This window comes from Staurois parvus, unplaced genomic scaffold (genome assembly GCF_062004578.1).
Source record: "Staurois parvus isolate SC_StPar_1 unplaced genomic scaffold, SC_StPar_1.0 ptg000017l, whole genome shotgun sequence".
Taxonomy (NCBI): domain Eukaryota; kingdom Metazoa; phylum Chordata; class Amphibia; order Anura; family Ranidae; genus Staurois; species Staurois parvus.
Window position 1 is genome coordinate 10,998,203 of NW_028317813.1, and position 15,046 is coordinate 11,013,248.

The 15,046-nt window shown below is 42.0% G+C and overlaps 1 protein-coding gene across 3 annotated transcripts in view; it reads left to right on the plus strand.

The window, feature by feature from the left end:
• The window catches only part of SPATS2 (spermatogenesis associated serine rich 2), a 142,054-nt gene that overhangs the window by 33,525 nt on the left and 93,483 nt on the right, over window positions 1-15,046 (plus strand). The window lies entirely within an intron of this gene.

Consider the following 15,046-nt stretch of genomic DNA (forward strand, 5'->3'; position numbering starts at 1 on the left):
AGATGATTGACTCAGCCATTGCAGAATATTCCACTTCTTTTCCTTCAAAAGCTCCTGGGTTGCTTTTGCAGTGTGTTTTGGATCATTGTCCATCTGTACTGTGAAGCGCCGTCCAATCAACTTTGCTGCATTTGGCTAAATCTAGACTGACCGTATATCTTTAAAAACTGCAGAATTCATCCAGCTGCTTCTGTCACATCATCAATAAACACCAAGGACCCAGTGCCACTGGAAGCCATGCATGCCCATGCCATCACACTGCCTCCACCATGTTTTACAGATGACGTTGCGTGCTTTGGATCATGAGCCATTCCAAGCCTTCTCCACACTTTTTTTCTTGCTGTCATTCTGGTACAGATTAATCTTCGTTTTATCCGTGTCAAGAATGCTTTTTCAGAACTGGTCTGGCTTTTTTAGATGTTTTTTGGCAAAGTTTAAACTGGCTTTTCTATTCTTTAGGCTTATGAGTGGTTTGCACCTTGTGGTGAGCCCTCTGTATTTGCTCTCGTTAAGTCTTCTCTTGATTGTAGACTTTGACAATGATATGCCCACTTCCTGGAGAGTGTCCTTCACTTGTCTGGTTGTTGTAAATGGGTTTTTCTTTACCATAGGATCCTGCGATCATCCAACACTGTTGTCTTCCATGGACGTCCATGCCTTTTTTATGTTGCTGAGCTCACCAGTGCGTTCTTCTTTCTTCAGAATGTACCAAACTGTTGATTTGGTTAATCCTAATGTTGCTGCTATCTCTCTGATGGATTTGTTTCATTTTTGAAGCCTTACAATGGCCTGTTTCACTTGCATGGACAGCTCCTTTGAATGCATGATGTAGGTTCACAGCAATAGATTCCAAATGCAAGTACCACACTTAGAATCAACGCCAGACCTTTTTACCTGCTTAATTTATGAAGAAATAATGAAAGAGTAGCCCACACCTGGCCATGAAATAGCTTTTGATTCAATTGTCCAATTACTTTTGGTCCCTTTAAAAAAGGGGGAATGGCTAATCTTAAGAGCTGTAATTCCTAAACCCTTCCTCCAATTTGGATGTACATACCCTCAAATTAAACCTGAGTGTGCACTTTCAGCCCATATCCATTATACAACTATAGCTTGAATATATTTTGGTAAATACTTGAAAAAAACTAAAATTGTGCCTGTGTCCAAATATTTATGGACATAACTGTAGCTAGGGCTCACTTGGATACCTGGGATTCAGAGTGGTAAAAACATATTTATCTTACCATGAGATATACATACATATATATATATATATATATATATATATATATATATATATATATATATATATAGGAGTTTTTTTTTTTGTGGGGATTTTTACTTTATTTTAGTCACTAAGATTTGTATATGTGAGATTTATGTTAGCATTCTCTTAGGTTATTGGTTTGTGCTAAGATGGCATTCAGAGTTTTTAGTGTTTTAAAATAAACCAGCAAAGATACCCAATCCTCAGGGTCTTTTACACCCAATAGATTACGTACATACCAACATATTTTTTGTGTGTGTGTTTGTGATCAACCCCTTAGGGATCAATTATGACTATTAAATCTTCATTGCTTTTCAAGTGGAACCCAGATCAGTGAGACTTGTGGGAGCAAAGTGCATAGAGAAAGAGAGCCTAAAGTTTGATTGTGTTATATATTACTATGTTATTCTAGGTAAACACAATGGAATAGGAAGATACAATAATGTCATGTAATGTTCTGCACTTAAAGTGGACCTTCCACATTAGTGGAAAGGTCTGCTTAATCAAAATGACCTCGCTTCCCTCTTTAAAATGCAGCATGAAAACACCTTGGGGGAGGAGGTAGTTGGATAATCTCCTTTCCCAGATTGTCTTAATTCAAGGGTTTAATGTCATCCTCCTGTTGACAAGATTCCTGGGAATGTTCAGTAGCCCGAATGTCACAAGAAAGAGCAGCAGGGGAGCAGTTGAATTGGTATCTTGAGCTACTGAGGTGGCAAGGTCTCTTATTCCCAGTAACATTCTCTTCATGGATGTTACTGAGGGTAAGAGTACTCCTCTACTCCAGCAAAAGAAGATTAGACGCTAAGCTGCGAAGAATAAGCCCTCCTCTGAGGCAAAGAAGAGTTACTTTTTTTAATTTCAAGGTTTCAGCCTCTAAGAGTTTAACTGCAAACCTGGGGCCCCTAAATTCTCCCATTTCGGTAGAGCATTCTTGAAGGGTCACCCCAAATTTTCAAAGTAAGGCAACATCTGTTAGAATTTGCAGATGTTTGGGCAGATAGACATATCAGATGCCGGGGTGCACAGGTGGTGTCAACAGGCTAAGTCAGACTTCTGCTTCCAGCCCCCTTTTCGTTTCTTGTTTTCCAATTTTCTGTTACCGCTTAGATAACAGACCTCAGTGTATCCTTGTGGATCTTCTGGAACAGCGTGTTATCACCTCAGTTCCTATTTCATAAATGTTTGAAGGATTTTACTCCAACCTTTTCCAAGTTCCAAAACCAAAAGGAGGCCCATTGACTCTCAAGCCCCTGAATGTTTTCATTCAGTCCCAAATGTGTGGAATCCACCTGGTCTGTCATATCCTCCCTTCATCAGGAAAAAACGTAATGATCTTTACAGACGTCAAGGACATATACCCGCATGTCCCTATTTTTCAAGCACATCAGTAATTTCTTCCTTTTACTGTGGTTCCTCAGCACTTCCAGTTTGTGGCCCCATCATTTGCTCTGTTTTACATACAAAGATTCTAGAATTCATGCTTGCCCTGATACACTCCCTGAGCATCCCAGTTTGTGGGACTTCTAGATGACCTTGTATAGAGCACAGATCCTGACTAATATTTTGGCATTTCAAATCTTGAAAAGGTTCAGTTGGATTCTGGACCTTCAGAAGTCTGCATTGGAGCTGACCCATTGCTTGGAGTGTTGGGGTCTGATCTTGGACACCTCTCCAGCCAGAGTTTTTCTTCCACGAGTAAAGGCTTAAAACTTTCTGCTACCAGACTACCAGACTGTGACTCTTTGATCCAAAATGTAACCAACTCTTCTCTTTTGCTTTAGGGTAATGGGACTGCTAGTAGCCTCATTAGCTGTCTTGTTTCCCACATTTTACTCAAACTGGTTCAGTCTCTAGACAAGCTTATAAGCCAGACACCAAAGACCAGGTTGTTCCTGGCCTAATGGTTCAAGAATCCAGCTCAGAAGTAAAGGGAAATCCATCCTTCCAATCTCTTTGAAGATCATCAGAGTGGTTGCCAGTCTGACAGGCTTGGGGGGAGTCCCAGACACCCTGAGAACGCAGGGGACGTGGACACTGGTAGAATCCTGACTTTTGATCAGCTGTCTAGAGCTGTCAGTGATTTGGTTACCTCTACAACATCTGAACATCTTCTGAACAGGAACCATACATTTCCATATTGGTGGTAGAATGAGAAGTCTTGCCATGTCAAGAGAAGTGAAAAAGATTCTGTCCTGAACAAAACATCACATTCTAGTTTTTTCTGCTGTTCTCACTCCAAGCATGCACAATTGGCAGGCAGACTACCTCATCTAGCAGCATCTGGATCCAGGGGAATGGTCCCCATACCCAGAAGTGTTTCAGAACCTGTTTCTTAAGTGATGGATATATTCAACAATAAAAATTTGTCTCCAGATGCAGGAATCCGAAGGTGGAAGAAATGGATGCTCTGTAGAATTGGTAAGACCTGTTCCACACTTTTCCTCATAAGTCAATTAGATCTCCTATCCCAAGTATCTGTTACCATCCTGTTTCATGTTCATTTTCATGTTAAAATCAGTATTTTTCAGCCTGAAGAACTGGCCATTAAATGCAAAATGTTATTAAAAATACTCTAAAAATTAGTTTTAGTGAACACAAATGCCGTAAAATATATGCAGTAAACATTTTTGGAAAAATGTAAAAGAGGTTGTGTCAAGTAAATATCAAACATGTCCAACCTTAAGGGTGTTTGCTCCTGTGAAACGCTTAAAACCTACACTATGCAAAAGCGTCCATAGGCCACTCCAATCGCATCTACAAGAAACCCAACAGTTAGCTGAAGAAATGTACACAAAATTGCAGTGGCTACAGATGCCAGAAGTCTGTTTACAAGGACTCTGCTGTTCTTCCCCTGAATTTACTTGGCCGTATTAACATCCTCAAAATTATTTATCTACCTAAATTCAATTGTCTTTTCGGAATTGCCCTGTTCGGATTCCCCCTTCCTTTTTTGGCGATCTCGACAAGTGTGTTCATTCGTTTATTTGGCATGGTTCTCTTCCTTAGCTGGCGAAGTCCACTGTGGCTTCATCCTAGACTGGGGGGCCTGGCACTTCCCAATTTTCGAATATATTCTTGGACGGCAATATTGGTATCTGTTCGTTGGTGGTATATGGATTCTAGAGCTAACGCTGTGGTGTGTTTGGAAGCGGCTTCCTTGGGCTCTCTGGTGGATCTGCGTAATTTTATGTATAGGGGACCAAGAGCATATGATAGGGTGACCAAGCCTACTCGTACTACGTGGAGGGTGTGGGTGGCGGCCTGACGTCGTTTTTGTGTCGCCTGGTCAGTGGTCTCTGTCTAACCCTTCTCTTCCTCAATTCTGTACCGTTCCTGACCCTCTAACTTGGGCGAGATATGGGGATAAGACTTTGGCTGATATGCCACAGGAGGACCTTCTACCCTTTTCCCTGCTTTCCATTACTTTTAGAATGTCGCCTCACATGTTTTTTAGGTACCTCCAACTGAGACACGCTGGGAGGGCTCAATTCGGCAGGACGCCTCCCCTCCTCCACTCTGACCCGGTTGAGGAACTGGTGTCTTTGCCGGATTTGGCGAAGCATCTTTCGGCTCTATATGGGGTGCTTCTTCATGTTCAATCTCCTAAGCTTGAGTGTGTGGGACTGCTGGCGGATTGATACTCCGACCTTGGACAGAGAGGACTGGGAGGACTATCTGGAAAGGGATCCTAAGTTGGTCATCTCTTCAAGAGATAAAATGATTCAAGTCAAATTCCTTCATAGATTCTATTATACCCCTCAGAGGCTTCATGCAATTTACCCTGCCTGGGACCCTGTTTGTCCCCGTTGTCGTGTGCAGCCGGGGTCCTTTTTTCATATGTTTTGGTCATGCCCCATAATTTTGGCCTATTGGTGTGAGATTTTTGGTGAGATTAACCTCAGGTTGCACTTGACATTGCCTCTCTTGCCTGGGTTGGCCCTATTGGGCATTCATGAGGACGAACGGTTGTCCCATCACGCTAAGCTTCGTATATCTTACCTTCTGTTTTATGCTAAAAAAGAGATCTCGATCAAGTGGACTTCCCCAGCTCCTCCCGAGTTATCGGCTTGGGAGGCGCAGGTGGATGCCGTTTTGCCCATGTATAAACTTGTGTACATTAATCAGGGTTGTCCTTGGAAGTATCACAAGGTGTGGGCTCCATGGTTAGCTGGGTAGTGCCTTTTCTCCTCTTCTTCTGTGTCTCCCCCCCCCCCCCCCCCCTTTTTCTTTCTCTACTTTTTTGGGGATTTGCCATTGCTTTTGGTTGTTGTATGTGTTCTATACACTGCTCATGTGTGACATCCTAATCAAATTTGTGATTTCCTTTTAGGTATTACAATATATGGATGAATGGTGTCTATTTATTGTTTTTCTCTATTTCATTCTGCTGTGGATTGTGTTTTGTATTGCATCGTGTTGTTTTTGTACCAATGTGTATTGTCTGTTTGGTCAATAAAGTACTCCTTTGTTGTTTGTTTTTTAACAAGAAAAAAAAAAAACTGGCAAGAGTAGAGAGAGAGAGGTGGCACCATCAAAGTGCAGCATAAAAACACCATTTATTGGAATAAAAGTGGAGCAACTCACAAGATAGCAGTGTAAAAGCTCTTGTCAAAATACAAATCCTCCACTAAAGGTTCAGGTGTAGTCAGCTGTGTTACTGGATGTAGCTGGGATGTTTCTCGGTGGCGCTGGTGGCTCCCAGCGCTTCCTGTGAACTCAGGTACACCAGAGGGATGGGGCGGACGGCACTTCTGGGCACATGGGTAGCGGGGGGTTGGTACATGTTCGGAGCATGCGTGCTCCCTCTTCAGACTATGCAGGAGCTATCTTTGTGTGGGAGACCAGAGGGGGTAGATCGTGAACTCTCGTCTTGTGATGATGACATTCTGTATCAATTAAGACCATAAGGGTCCTTAACAATACAAGTAAAAAAGGATAACTGTGAAGGTCGGAGGTGGACGTTGACGTCTGTGAGTGCTTCTTGAACTTTTCAGCATGAGGCGACTGTTCCCTAAATTTAGAAGCCTGCCATCTGGTCTGCTGTTTACATGTTCTCTTCATTTTTATCAGATAGCTGTTCAAATTCTCCTAATGCAAGCTTTGAGTATAGGTTCCTTTAGACGGCAGTTTGAGCTGCAGGTTGAGTTGGTGTGGTAACTTCATTCCGCTGCGGCATTGTATTCTAACAGTGGGAGGTTTCCCAGCCTTCATAATACAGTGATCACTACTGGTGGTTATATCTGCTGGCAGTGATCGAGCAAAAGAACCCGACATTCTAGTTGTGCTAAAGTCAATTGATAAATCGACGACCGTACAATCAAACTGCCCATAGATGGATTAAAATTTGTCCGATTCCTGCTGAACTGGACAAATTTTAGTAACAGTAAAGTGGCGAGCGAGCGACCAGATATAATTATCACCACATCCCTTAAAATTGCAAATATTCAATAGAGAAGATGGGACTTTCAGGGTGCAGGAGCATGAATACCAAACGTTTTAATTAATATTAATATGTTTGGTATTCATGTTCATGCACCCTGAAAGTCCCATCTTCTCTATTGAAAATATGGACAAATTTGAGGTCTGTCTGTTGCTGACTTAATACTAGAGAGTTCAGAACAGTTAATTTTGCATTTCTTGCCAGATGTTTCTGTAGACAAGATCTTATGCTAGCCAGTAGGTGTCCCAAATGTATCATGCTGTTCTTATTTCTAATTTAAATTCAATTGGTAACTTTTCATGTACTACGATATTATGCAGTAAAGTCCAAAATGACCTAATCTGTCAGAAACGTGTATAGGTTAGGGCTAGTTTTGTTGCATTGTCTTTATCCACTGATCTACCATAATCAGGCTGGGCAATCCAGTTGTGTGATGCCTCTATTTGCAAATATATTCACTTATACTACAACTGATTCAGTTTTTCCTACGCAAATGCCTAACCTATATTTATAATCAAAATATTTTTTTCTTGAATTTTGGATGGGGGGGGGGGGTGCAGTTTCACCTTTTCTGTTTGTGCAGGTGAGGACTGTCATCCTGACTTAAAATGAAGGAAAGTCAAAAGTTTTACTTTGTCCCCAGAACAGTAATAGAGGGGAACTCCTTCAGTGAGGATGCTCTTCTTTTTTTTTTTTTTGTAGTGAACTGTCTGCGAGGATCTCCTTTACTTGAGAGCGAGATACATTTTCTCTCTTCCTGTTGTGTCTTCCAGAAAGAAAGAAAAGGAAAATCTCCATATTGGGACAGTAGTATACTTTTATATAGTAGTATATTTATATAGTACTTTAGGTCATGACACTTGTGTATGACCAGATCTGTAAAAGACCATCAGGTGGCTTGATCTTAGCATTGTAAATGGCTGAAAAATAAATGTTTCTTTCATACATAGTGGCTGTGTTTGACTCCGACCCTGCCCTGCTGCAGTTTATATGACCTGTGTGGGTAATAATTTGGAGCTTTATCAGAATCCAGCTGTCCAGGCTCCTTGGGACAAAACTGTTCTGATGAAAAATAAAAGTTGCAGGTCGATATTTACAGTGGTGTTAGAGGTATAGTTTGATATTTATGCCAAGCTCCTTTTCCAGTGCTCGATCAACAAGCTGAAAATAGCTTGTTTAGGGACAGCTTTACTCAAAAGCCAATTAGCCAGATGTTAACGCAAGACGTTGACTTTGTTGTTTTAATCCGAAGAGCAAAACACAGCTCACTGGTAAATCTCCGGTGGCATTTTTAGTTATCCTTTAAGTAGCAGATTTCTACTAAGTTTTAGAAGGATTTTTGGAAATCTGCTGTTCCTATTTGCTTGGTTTCTCAAACCTGAAGAACTCCAGGACAGACACTGTTGTATTTTTTTGTAGGTGCAGTGAAAAGCTTCCTTCTGTCTTGGAATACAATATCTTCAATACAATATGCTTTTTAAAATTTTGTATGCTGTAGTTGGCATAACGACATTAAGCCTAGGTTCATATATGTGATGCTGGAAACACAGCGAATTCTGTGCCTTTCTTGCACTGAATTGAAATCGCACGGTTGTGCTTCAGGTGTCAACATAAAATAAAGATGCCCCAAAGCCGCTTGCAAAAACTCAGTGCAATTGCCTGAATTGGATCGCATGGGTGTTTACACCCATGTGATCTGATTCTGGTGCAGCAAAAAAAAAAGGATCTTTGTAGTCCCAGCAGTTAAATCTGTCAGTGTCCATCAGTGCCAGCTGTCAGTGCTCATCCATGCCACCTGCGAGTGCCCATCATTGCCACATCAATGCCACATATCAGTGCCCATCTGAGCCGCCTATCAGTGCTGCCTATCAGTGTCGCCTATCGGTGCCATGTATGAGTGCTGCCTTTCAGTGCCTATCAGTGATGCCTGTCAATGCCCATCAGTGCCACCTATCAGTGTCTATCAGTGCCCATCACTGCAGTCTCATTAGCGCACATCAGTGAAGGAGAAAAATCACTTATTTACAAAATTTTTTTAACAAAAACTAAGAAAAAACGTTTTTTTTTCCAAAATATTCAGTGGTTTTTGGTTTGTTTAAGAAAAAATAAAAAACCCAGAGGTGATTAAATACCACCAAAATAAAGCTCTATCTGTCACAAAGAAAAGATAAAAATTTCATATGGGTACAGTGTTGCATGACCACGCAATTGTCATTCAAAGTGTGACAGCGCTGAAAGCTGGAAATTGGCCTGGGCAGGAAAGGAGTATAAGTGCCCTGTAGGCTAGTGGTTGATATTATACAGGAGCATGGCTTCAGTGCCTTGTACAACTGCTGGAAGTACCTAGGAGTACACTGTTAGAGGACATTCAGCCCCCCCCCCAAAAAAAAACTAAGTCAACAGCTACAAATACTGTAGCTTCTGACTTTTATTAAAAGGACACTTACCTGTCCATGGATCTAGTACTGACCTCACCTGGGCTGATTCTTCACCGGTCTTCTTGTCCCTGGGGCCAGCATGTTTACAAAGAAACGCCGGCTGTGACTCCTTCACAGTCAGCTTCCCACTCTGCATTTGCGAGCTGCACTGCACTTTGTGGTCCTGCAGCTGTCTGGGACCTGTGATGTAACCCAGAAGGCTGCGGGCAAAGTGGGGTGTACTTCTGCTCCAATCGGAAGTGGGAGTGGGTACCCGTCAAAACAAGGGGGGGGGGTGGAAAAATGGAACATCCCCTTTTGGGTGAAGTACTGCTTTTAACTTCTGCATCCAAGTAATTGTCACCACCAGCTTACTCGCTTCTCTCGGTCTCGATTGTGGCTGCCTTACTCCAGGCCTGCTATGCAGCATCCTGTGCATTAAAAGCTGGGGCTTATATGACAGCACCATTTTTTTTTTTCTTTTAAACTCATTGCTTTTGATGTTTTTCATTGGCTAGCGAGCCAGGGATTACAGTTTTTTAAAGTGTCACTAAATCTACATCACTACAATAAATATAATGTTTGTTTCTTTTGCAATCATTCATATAAAACTCAGTAAAAGAAGTATTTTATAAATATTCCTCACTTTGAGGGTGGTTATGCTGGCCCTGTATGGTCTCACTGTCGGCACTCCTGACAGATATAACTTCTTCTTTATAGCCTTAAAATCAGATTAAAGGCCCTGCCCAGAACCTAGCTGATGGAGGGGGACCAGGAAATCACTTTGCTGGCAGCATTTTGCTGTGGCTGCGTGTGTGTGCGCGTGCGTGCGTGCGTCCGTGCGTGCGGGCACACATACATATACACACACTACGTTGCCAAAAATATTGGGCCATCTGCCTTTACACGCACATGAACTTTAATGGCATCCCAGTCTTAGTCTGTAGGGTTCAATATTGAGTTGGCCCGCCCTTTGCAGCTATAACAGCTTCAACTCTTCTGGGAAGGCCGTCCACAAGGTTTAGGAGTGTGTCTATGGGAATGTCTGACCATTCTTTCAGAAGAGCATTTGTGAGGTCAGGCACTGATGTCGGATGAGAAAGCCTGGCTCGCAGTCTCCATTCTAATTCATCCCAAAGGTGTTCCATCGGGTTGAGGTCAGGGCTCTGTGCAGGCCAGTCAAGTTCCTGCACCCCAAACTCGTTCATCCATGTCTTTATGGACCTTGCTTTGTGCACTGGTGCGCAGTCATGTTGGAACAGGAGGGGGCCATCCCCAAACTGTTCCCACAAAGTTGGGAGCATGAAATCGTCCAAAATGTCTTGGTATAGTGATGCCTTAAGAGTTCCTTTCCCTGGAACCAAGGGGCCAAGCCCAACCCCTGAAAAACAACCTTACACCGTAATCCCCCCTCCACCAAACTTTACACTTGGCACAATGCAGTCAGGCAAATACTATTCTCGTGGCAACTGCCAAACCCAGACATGTCCATCGGATTGCCAAACGGAGAAGCATGATTGGTCACTCCAGAGAACACTTCTCCACTGCTCTAGAGTTCAGTGGTGGCGTGCTTTACACCACTGCATCCGACGCTTTGCATTGCACTTGGTGATGTAAGGCTTGGATGCAGCTGCTCAGCCATTGAAACTCATTCCATGAAGCTCTCTACACACTGTTCTGCTAATCTGAAGGCCACACGAAGTTTGGAGGTCTTTAGCTATTGACTGCAGACAGTCAGTGACTTTTGCACACTGTGTGTTTCAGAATGCACTGAGCCCACTCTGTCATTTTACATGGCCAACCACTTCATGACTGAGTTTCTGTTGTTCCCAGTTGCTTCCACTTTGTCATAATACCACTAAAGGCACTATAGAAATGCAGTCCAGATGTGTTGCTGCATTCACGTTTTTGGCGCATTCTGGTGCGTTTTTGAATCATTCCAGTTAATTTTTTCACCTCTTTTTCTTGAATTTAAATAGACATGTGCGTTTTGTTGCGGTTCGGTATGTTTTTGATGGATTTTACCACATTCCAGTACAGTTCTGTGCAGGAAAAATGCAGCCTGTTCTTTTTTTTTTTTTTTTTTTTTCTGCATCCGAAATGCACTGAAACAACAAGTTCTGATGTAAACTATGACATTGACAACCATATATCCTACTTTCTGTTTGTTTTGGATGCAGAAAAAAAAGCACACTGAAACGCATGTAGTGTGAACTAGCCCTAACTGTTGACAGTGGAATATTTAGTAACAAGGAAATTTCACAGATGGACTTATTGCACAGGTGGCAACCTATCGCGGTACCACGCTTGAATTCACTGAGCTCCTGAGAGAGACCCATTCTATCACAAATGTTTGTAGAAGCAGTTTGCATGCCTAGGTGCTTGATTTTATACACCTGTAGCAATGGAGGTGATTGGAAAACCTGAATCCGATGATTTGGAAGGGTGTCCCAATACTTTTGGCAATATAGTTTATTTCTGTCTCCTATAAAAGAAACTTTGTTGCCATGCGCACATAAGACAAGCCTCGTCTCTGTAAGCCAGTATACATGGTTTTGATACGCTGCAGGGTTCTCCTGCATACACTGGGGAGCATTATATCCACGAGTTTTGCACCACTGAATGGGATATACCTTGTCTCTATGAGCCGGTGTACATGGGTTTGAAACGCTGCAGGGTCGTCCTGCATTTATGAGGGTGCATCATATCCATGGTCTCTGCAATACTGAATGGAATAACTGGTAAAACTGGGTCCTTGAAGTCTTATACCATACCTATTGCGTAAATACGAGGAGGGGGTGTGACAAGATCTGGATATTTAGACACTCAATGTGACCTGTGGTGTCGCCCTAGTGATCCGTGTCTTTTGTTTGGGGGGTTCCCTATGATGTTCATTGGGTATAATTTATCGGGTGGAATGAGGAGGAGGTGTGAAATGATTTGGATGGTTACACACTCATTGTGACCTGGGGTGTGCCTTTGTGATTTGTGCCTGGGGGGTTCCACTGTCTGGGTTTAGCCGGTTTTCCAGCCACATAAGGCGGTATTTTGAAGCACCATGTCTTTTAATGGAGTTTAATAATTCAACTATTTTTTTCTGCACTTTCATGTCACCCATATGCAGAGTTCTTCTTTTTTCCCTGAGGGAGGAGTGAAGTCACTCCGAAACGTGTTGGATCATTTAGAATATTATCTCTGTAATCATGTATACAAACAGTGATATTAAAATATATTTTTATGGCCAGTCACAGTCATACTGGGTATCCTTATGTAATTCATATTCTGATGTTGATGCTGTACTATGGCTTTGGACTATTGTATCGTATGTCTGTGTTGAAACAATTCTTTAAAAAAAAAAAAAGTTTGTACTTTTTTTTATAAAAAAAACTCTTTTGGTATATATTCAAGCCTTTAAAGTCCCAAGCCTTATAGGGGGTCCCTTTCTTGACCTATTTTGCAATTTTAGGGATGGTGGCTCACGATCAGGAATTTCTTTTTCTTTTAGCCTATTGGAAGAGGAGCGTTTACAGGCAGGAAAAAAAAACTGCCAAGGGAGCATTCTGAGAGGCGCTTAAACACTGCTAAACATCTTCCAGTGGCCAGAATAAATAAATATTCTGGCCAGTAGAATGCATATACATATGTAACATTACAGGCCATATTCTAGCAGAAAAAATGCTTTTTTTTTCATAAGCCTCTGTGCATGAGGCCTCAAAATTTTGAAGACTTGGGATCAGCAAGGCTTCAAGGCAGTTGGCATTTTCAACTGTGGTGACTTCTATTTTACTTTCTGTGCAGGTTTTTCTTAACTTTTTATCTTCAGTGTCTCAGCCAGAAAGCTTCCATAACGAGTTAAACACTGCAATTGCAGGAACCGATTCACAGGACACAATCACTGTAATTTAAAGTACCAATTCTGCCAAAATTTATTACATTTTATACAGAAGATAAAAAGGGAGTGGTGTGAGATGTTGCTAAAAATTAGCAAATAGAATAATGTCACATTTTCATATGTCATAGAGTCAGACTATGCCTAACAGTTGCAAAACAAAAACTTCAAGAAGGGAGGCAGAGAGAACATCTAGGTCTGTTGTATCTGTGTCTTTAGTGAAGGGCACAGGGCATATTTTAACACTGCAAGCAAGATGGATTCTTGTGCTTAAATGAACAATGCAGGGAAAGTCCATGTCAAACGTAAACTGAAAGGATGGTTGTTACTTAACATAACCCAGCTACTGTGAGTTGTAAAGGCTGTGGTTGCTCAACTCTCAGAAGAAAAGCAAGAAATAGCATCACACTTGGGAGCTAGGCTGTGGCAGCCTCCAGTGTTCGATGGGAGCATTGGTTGTGACAGGAAAAATCCTGACAGGCTTGCTCAGTCTGCAATGGCATTACTAAGTCTTATGAGATAAGTGTCTTTGTTACACAGATTCTAGGAAGCTTTTAGGTATGATTGAGTTGCGTTTTAATAATGTTGCTTTAAGACCTGGTTCACACTTTTTTTTTTCAGTGCATTTTCAGTAGGGATGCACCGAAATTTCGGCCACCAAAACACATCGGCTGAAAATAGCTCTATCGACATTTTGCCAATAGGAAAAATTTAGGTGATACAAGGGACTGTGTACTGTAGATGTAACCCGCATGACAACAAACACCTCCCAAAAATGCATTTGAAAATAATGCACTGGGGAAATGCATGAATCGCAGCCTATAGGGATTCACCAATGCACTTTTTTGATCGGCAAGTACAAGTGCCAATACTTTTGGTCAAGTACTTGCCGATACTTTGTGGTGTGATTTACATAATACAAAATGTAAAGAATAGCATGTGATTTGAACAAGAATGCAATTCTTGTCCAAATCGCATGACAGTTTGGGCTAGAGGGCTTTTGATTGATCAGCACCATCACATGGACAGTGCTGACCAATCGGAAGTCATCTAGCCCGTACTGTCATCCCTGCAAGAAGAGCTGCTTCACAGGTCTGGGGATTTCTCTCCTCGTGGCTTTCTCTCCTCTCCTTGCAGGGATGATAGTACGGGCTAGACAGCTTCCGATTGATCAGCACCAACCATGTGTGGTGCTGACCAATAAAAAGCCCTCTAGCCTGATCTGTCATCCCTGCAAGGAAAGGAGAGCAAGCCGCAGGGATTTCAAATCCCCGCTGCTTTCTGTCCCCTTCTACAGCTGAGAATACGGAGTATTTGCCTTCATGGTATACATTCCCACATGCCCACTCTCCACTCAACATGAGAGCGATGCAGGAAGGTTTCCCACACCGCTCCTGTGTGAGCTGGGTTCACACAGGAGCAGTGGGGAAAATGCATGTGATGTGGACAGGAATTGAATTCTTTGCGAGTGCATTTTGTATTCACGCAAATCGCACCCCAGAGTATCGGTTTCTGGTATCAGGAGCATTTTCACAAGTACTCGTGAAAATACTCGGTATAGGTGCATGCCTAGCAGCCTATATAGGTGTGAACAAGTCCTAGAGGGGCTTTTATGATTGAAGGCTGCTGTCTTGCTAATTTGGAAGTGTACCTGTAACAACAACTTATTATAGCCTGATCAAATAAGAGAAAATGTCTTTGCTGATGACCGTGAACTTTTAAACAGTCAGTGAGTATATTACATAATGGATGCACATTTGATCTTAGGACTGTTTTACCTTTTGGTTTGTCTAATATCTGAGAAAGTTGTGCATAGTAGTCGTGATGATGTCAGGGACTCTAATGCTTCTGCATATATATTTTCCAGTTGGGCCTTGTGTACTATAATGTATCTCCTGTGTTTTGTGGTTTTACTGTTCCAGTAGAAAGACTTGAATCACAGACATTTGGCACTATCCAGTAATCTTAGTCACATCAAAGTTGCCATCATGTCTAGAAGTATCTCTAGATTAATGTATCCTTGTCTTTTC